The sequence below is a fragment of the Colobus angolensis genome, unplaced genomic scaffold (assembly GCF_000951035.1).
Source record: "Colobus angolensis palliatus isolate OR3802 unplaced genomic scaffold, Cang.pa_1.0 Scaffold405, whole genome shotgun sequence".
NCBI lineage: Eukaryota > Metazoa > Chordata > Mammalia > Primates > Cercopithecidae > Colobus > Colobus angolensis.
Genome location: NW_012117433.1, coordinates 1,291,015 through 1,298,044, shown reverse-complemented (window position 1 = coordinate 1,298,044; position 7,030 = coordinate 1,291,015). Strand labels below are relative to the sequence as shown.

The window sequence follows — 7,030 nt, the reverse complement described above, 5'->3', positions numbered from 1 at the left end:
GGGAGGTCTGTGGCAAGGGCTGGGGGCAGGGGAAGCTGGGGCCAGAGGGGGCCAGAGGACGTCTGGTGCGTTTCAGGGAGGTTGAAGGGGTAAGGCCAGGATGAGTGGGGCCTGGGCAGAGGGGAGGGGTGAAGGGGGCCAGAACCAGGCAGGGCCCAGGCTCTGCTTGGGTGTTCATGGGTTCTTTTGTCTGCAGAGCCTTAGGAAGGCTCCAAGTAGGGCCTTCAGTAGGAATAAGGTGATGAGGTTCACGCCGTTGGTGCCCCAGGGAAGGGATGGTTGGGAAGTCTGAGAGGAAGCAGGAGAGCTTTAGGAGCACATGGATGCCATCCAGAATGGAGATGGCTGTGGCTTGGAAGGAAAAGAAATCACACAGCTCGGAGTCAGGATACATTTGGAGGTCCGGTCCACTGAGTTTGCTGGAGGGGAGGATATGCACCAGAAAAGAAAGAGGACTTCCAGGACAATGTTTTCTGCCCCCTCCCCGCCCAGCCAATCCATACCTTGTCTGGAAGTAGGAAGCAGTAGCTTCATTTTATGGTCAGGATTCTTGGGGCTCAGATGGGTTAAGTAATTGGTCAAAGTCTTGCACAAATCCTGCGAGTACAGAGGTAGAAAATGAATCCAGGTCTTTGATTCAGAAACATAAGCTGTTTCGCTGTGTCACTTCTCCTCTTCATTTTCATGCCAGTTCCAAGAATTAACACTGCAGTCAGCTTTCTGTTTCATTTCCCAAGATACTATGTAACAACGAAGAAACCTTAAGAAGAGAACAGGAATGTCTCACATGGATGCAGGGCCAGCCTGATTCTCCGTCAAAGCCACTAGCCCCTACACTCTGGGTTCCAATACAAAGAATGCACATTTATGCAGCAGGAATGGGCCAAGGACCACATGTTGCACAGCTCTGGGAAGCAGAGTAGAAAGCTACGCCAGGCCTATCTGGTCTGCCTGAATGGAAAATGTCGTAGATCCCATTTGGCTTGGAGATTCTGATGAACCTCCCTTTCTTTTTTTTATTTTTATTTTTATTTTTATTTTTTATTATTATACTTTAAGTTCTAGGGTACAAGTGCATAACGTGCAGGTTTGTTACATATGTATACTTGTGCCATGTTGGTGTGCTGCACCCATCAACTCGTCAGCACCCATCAATTCATCATTTATATCAGGTATAACTCCCAATGCAATCCCTCCCCCCTCTCCCCTCCCCATGATAGGCCCCGGTGTGTGATGTTCCCCTTCCCAAGTCCAGGTGATCTCATTGTTCAGTTCCCAGCTATGAGTGAGAACATGCGGTGTTTGGTTTTCTGTTCTTGTGATAGTTTGCTAAGAATGATGGTTTTCAGCTGCATCCATGTCCCTACAAAGGACGCAAACTCATCCTTTTTTATGGCTGCATAGTATTCCATGGTGCATATGTGCCACATTTTCTTAATCCAGTCTGTCACTGATGGACATTTGGGTTGATTCCAAGTCTTTGCTATTGTGAATAGTGCCGCAAACCTCCCTTTCTTTGGGTTGGATTTAAAATGTAATACTTTTCCCCAGTTGTAAGTTGAAGACTAAAAGATGGGAAGATTTTTACAAGCTACACTTCTTCCCACCCTTACTTCCCCTGGAGTTTCCATCACTAATCATCTGACTGCCCCATTAAACCCCCCGAAACCCAAGGCCTATTGGTGGTGGAATATTGAGCTGAAAGGCAGACTGCTGTAGAAGTCATCAGTTCTCTCTGATCACAGTGTCCAGACAGTCCCTCTTCACCAGGCACCTGCTCCCTGTAGATATGGCATTTCAGATCTACCATGTGGCAGTTCCAGACAACTCACTCGTTTATGCTGATCGGTGCAAATTTTATTTTAGCCTCCAAACAGTTTTCTTCCCCAGTCTGTTAAAAGAAAACAAAACCAGAACACCTGTCTCTCTCTCTAGTTACAGATAGGAACACTTACCCACATCATGGCATCAGTATTTCACTGAAGCCCTGGAGAGCGTCAGGCACCGTGTTAGGAGCTGAATACAAAAATAAGGTGTAAACCAGTCCCTCAAGGAATCCATGGGACTGGTGAGATTAGCTAACTGTGCACCTGGAGGGAATATACTTAGAAATAACGGCGAATTCTGCAGAAATGCTAAGGGGTTCCCTGTCTCGTTTCTATGAGGCCTGTTAATTGCTGAGTTGTTTTGTCTCTGGTCTCTGGAACCCCGATAGTGTGTCCTGGGTCTTTAATTTGTTCATCTCTACAGAATAATCTCAATGGAGTCATCACATGTGTTTATTCATACTTCTCAATGTGGAAGTGAACTCTCTGTGGTGTAAAAACGTATCCAGGAAGCACCTGACAAGCTGGAATCCTCAATGACCTGGCATTGCTATAGGTGCTATAGGAACAATCCTCTTTTTTTCTTTTTTTCTTTTTTTGAAACAGGGTCTTGCTCTGTCGTCCAGACCGGGGCGATCTTGGCTCACTTCAACCTCTGCCTCCTGGGATCAAGCGATTCTCTGGTCACAGCCTCCTGAGTAGCTGGGATTACAGGCAAGCGCCACCATGCCCAGCTAATTTTTGTATTTTTAGTAGAGACCGAGTTTTGCCATGTTGCTCAGGCTACTCTCGAACTCCTGGCCTCAGGTAATCGGCCCACCTCAGCCTCCCAAAGTGCTGGGATTACAGGTGTGAGCCACCACACCCGGCTGGAACAATCTTGATATTAGGGTGAACAAGTGATTTCATAGCATTCTCCGAAGGAGGAAACACTGGGAGTGTCCACCTGAGAATCAACACTGTGGATCATTCTGGGGAGTTAATAGTTTTGAGATGTGTCCCAAGATAATTGTTAGCTTGAATCACCACGTGGATGGAACGATGCTGATCCTAAGAGCCAGGTAAGGACCAAAGGGTGTCATTCGGGTGAAATCCCCAGATGGAAGATCCTTCCACTTCCGATGATAGAATTCTATTCCTCTGCCTATAGTTTGGGGAAACAACACTTTACAAATAGAGGACAAGATACATTTTGCCAAGAACAACCATATGGATTTAACTGCTGCTAACAACCGTGAGGAAGGAGCATCAATAAAAAGCATGTCTATGGAACGACTCCTTCCCCAAACGGTACTTGTTACAGAACGCAGGCCCCAGCAGGCCTGGTCCATCCTCCACATTCTTTCCTCTCTGACTTATTTTTACTTTCTGTTTGAATTGGCTTGGTTTTATTTTGCCCTAAACTGTCTCTGTAGTCATCCCCCGACAGAGTTTCGAGAGTGAAAGTCCGATCCGCCCACGCTTCACAGAACTCAACGCGGAGCCTTCTCAGGAGTCACTTGACGTCAAGGCTGACTTTTAAATTTGCCAAAAAGGCATTCTTTGGGGGAACGGTCGGCACCATCACTTTCCCTCTTTAGAGAACTGCTACTGGCTGCTGGAATGCAAAACCCACAAGTTGCATTTCTAAACTTAATTCGATACATAGATGAGGGGGGAGGGGCTTCAGGCTTTGATGCTGTTGTTTGTAACCAACATGTTTTAATATATCATTTATATTTCATTTTTTTCTTCCCCTAATTTTTGAACTTTTTGTTTGTTTGTTTTACAGGCCAAGCCTACTGCTGTTAGAAAACATATTTAGAAATCTCTTGGATCTTCCCTGTCTGAACATCATATATTTAGTTACCTTGTGTGTTTAGATGAAGAGTGCTTCAGATCTCAACAAAAAAAGTATTTTATTTGAAAGCTTGTTTTCTGCTTATTTATACTATTAATTTAGAGTCCAGGGGAATCTCTAAATTTGTCTCTAGAAACCACAGAATCACCTAATAATACCTTTCCTGACTCTACTTTCTGACACAAGTGACTTTTGAAACCCTTCCGTCTTCCCTTTCTATTTCGTGTACTGCACTCCACTCTTTTTTCCTTACGTTTTTTTTACAGTCCGTCACGGAGTATTTGTTTACCAAATGTTACTTTTCTTGGATCCAATCTATTTTTGAAGAGTGCAAAAGCAAACAACTGTTTGAAGATGTCAAGCTTCATTTTATTTATGCATGAATAACACAAATAACTTGAAAATGACCTAGTCTGTTTTTCTCAGATTTAGATAGAAAAACTGCTTCCGGCCAATGTTTATGCCAATTTGTTCATGCCAAGTTTCCAGTTTTGGTGCCAACTGGTTTTTACAGCCAAGTTGTAAACCTTCGGTAAACATGGCTTATAATGAAAAGTGCAACACAGCCTGAACCCTGGCACCAGGGGACGGATGTAAATTTATTCTAAGAACAAAATTGTAACAGGAACAGGAGGGGAGCTAGGCTGGCTACAAAGTGTTCCCACCATAATACGGAAAGTATACAGATGATGATAGATTTGATTACTAAGAGTCCATTAGGCCCACTTAGGCACTTTATGTATTTCCTTTGCTCTGGATGCGGCGTCGATTCATGCTCAATTTGAAGTGACTGGCTCATTGTCTCAGGGTGGTTCTAGAACTTTGCCTTCAGGTGGGGCTGGGGAGGGAGCCCCGGCCTTTCAAGACAGGTGGAGGTGATGTGGTGGGCTCTGTGTCCCCACCCGAATCTCGTGCTGAAATGTAATCCCCAGTGCTGGAGGTGGGCCTGGTGGGAGGTGACGAGACCATGGGGGGGCTTCTCGTGGTTTAACACCATCCCCCTGGGTGCTGTCGTCCCTGTCCTGAGTTCTTGTGGAGGCGGCTTCTCGTGGTTTAACACCATCCCCCTGGGTGCTGTCGTCCCTGTCGTGAGTTCTTGTGAGATCTGGTTGTTTAAAAATGTGTGGTACCTCCCCCGTTGCTCTGTCTTCCTCCTGCTCCAGCCATGGAAGATGTGCCAGCCTCTCCTTCGCCTTCTGCTGAGACTGTAAGTTTCCTGAGGCCTCCGTAGAAGCAGAAGCCGCTACGCTTCCTGCACAGCCTGCGGAACTGTGAGCCAATAAAACCTTTTCCTTTGTAAGTTACCCAGTCCCAGGTATTTTTTTATATCAATTCGAGAATGAACTAATGCAGTGGGTATGTTCATCTGCATTCATCAAGGTACAGAAAAAGGAATCAAATGTTTTATTTTAACATCAGTTCAAAAATGTCCATCCATGTCAACTTCTTCTCTCCTAATACATTGCATCCAGTATGTCCTTTGCAAAACCTAAAAAAATTATATCCCTCCCATTTATCACCCTCCACAGCTTCCCATTTTCTTCAAGTAAGCCCCACACTTCTTCCTGGACCCTCAAGATCCCCCCTGCACCTCCAAGAAGGCAGGGGTGAAGCTTTCTGTCTATAAACTCATCTCTCTCTCTCTCTCTCCACTCCCCAACTGAGCTCTCAAGGGACACTGACATCCTTTCTGTTTCTGGAGCACCCCAAGCTAATACTGTCTCAGGGTTTCTAGAGGGCCCCTCTGCAGGAAAACCCTTTCTCATCTCCCACTTGGATGGCTCCTTCTCTCTGCCCACATCTCACTCAGACTCTGAGAAACATACCCCCAAATATTGCATCGAAAACAGCTCCCACCCATCCCCTCCATCCCCATCTATCATGTTGTTGGTTTTTCTTCATAATGTATTTGAAATTGTTCACTTGCTTATTCATTTACTTACTGATTAGAATGCAAACGGGATTCAAATGTCAATTTACAAGTGCCTGGATGCATTTTTACCATTTTTCAGCCATATTCCTAGGACTGAGGTACACAGAGATTACTCAATACAAACTTGTTAAATGAAATCAATGCTTATTAAACCTATGTCTCCTGTTTACAGGGCAGGATGTCCCGTGTTACAGGTGCAGTGATGGATGAGCCCCACTCCAAGAGCTCACGGAAGGGCTGCGTGGGCTACACACCCTTGTGGGCAGTCACAGAGAGCTTGTGTTGGCGTCGCCACAAACCCTCCAGGGCCACGGGGACCCAGGCCCGGACTCCTGGGGGAACTTCTCTGCAGGCACTAAAGGGTGAGTGGGTGTCCAGCGGGGAGACAGGGAAGAGGGTGACCCATGCCATGCTCATGGTGCTGTGGCCAACATGGTCATGGTTATGTACACATGGGACCTGCCATCCCAGGCAGCTTTCATGGTGTTGCTGTGGTGAGAGTGAGGCCCTGATTCAGTGTCTTGTTGTGTCCAGGTACAACTTACTTTTGAGAAGGGAGCCAGAAGTTTCCTTTTGCATAAAAAGTGAGACAGTCCAGGCTGGTAGAGAGCTGGGAGAATGTCACGGCTTTGAGGGACCTTCATCATCGGAAGGAAAACTTTAAAAAGTACTCACTTTTTATCAGTAGAATGAAGTCCAGGGCTTCCTGTGTGGTGGATTTCCTTGGATAGTCCTGACTAAGTCAGAGCCAAAGGATTTAGAGGTATCCAGGTATCAAAAGAAAGCCAATTTCAGTTCAGGCCTTGCTGAGCCTCCTTGCTGTCCTGAATCTAGGAACCCCAGTTCCACACCACCAGTCATGATCTGAATGTTTGTCTTCCTCCAAAATGCATAGGTCAAAATCCTCACCTCCAAAGTGATGGTATCAGGAAGTCAGGCCTTGGGAGGCAATGAGGTCATGAGGGTGGGGCCCTCACAGATGGAATTGGTGCCCTTAAAAGAGGGACCCATGAGAGTTCCCTCACCCCTTCCTCCCTGTGAGGACACCACAGGAAGGCAGGGCTGTCTATGATGCAGAAAGCAGATCCTTGCCAGACACTTTGATCTCCAACTTCCAGGCTCCAGAGTGGCAAGAAATAAATGTGTGTTGTTTAAGCTGAGACGCGCAGTCTATAGTATTTTGTTCCAGCAGCCCACATGGCTAAGACACCAGCCTACCAGTCCTTGATATCACAGCATCACAGCACAGACTATGGCCCATACAGGCTCACTTACTGAGGCAGTCTTAAGAAAGAAGTAATGTGGTAGGTAGAAGCAAGCCCCTTTCATCGTGGACAGATATCTGCGCCCTGTTATGTGTTTGCAGGTTCGGAGTCTGTATGCCATAGTGACAGACTCTGGAAGACACATACCTGGAAATGATTTAGGGAA

The 7,030-nt window shown here is 46.2% G+C and overlaps 1 long non-coding RNA gene across 1 annotated transcript; it reads left to right on the top strand.

The window, feature by feature from the left end:
- Window positions 1–2,437: 2,437 nt before the first annotated feature.
- On the top strand, window positions 2,438–3,734 carry LOC105521710. Its single transcript, XR_001003309.1, has 2 exons — window positions 2,438–2,887; window positions 3,598–3,734. It is a non-coding gene; the product is annotated as an uncharacterized LOC105521710 (long non-coding RNA).
- Window positions 3,735–7,030: the final 3,296 nt, after the last annotated feature.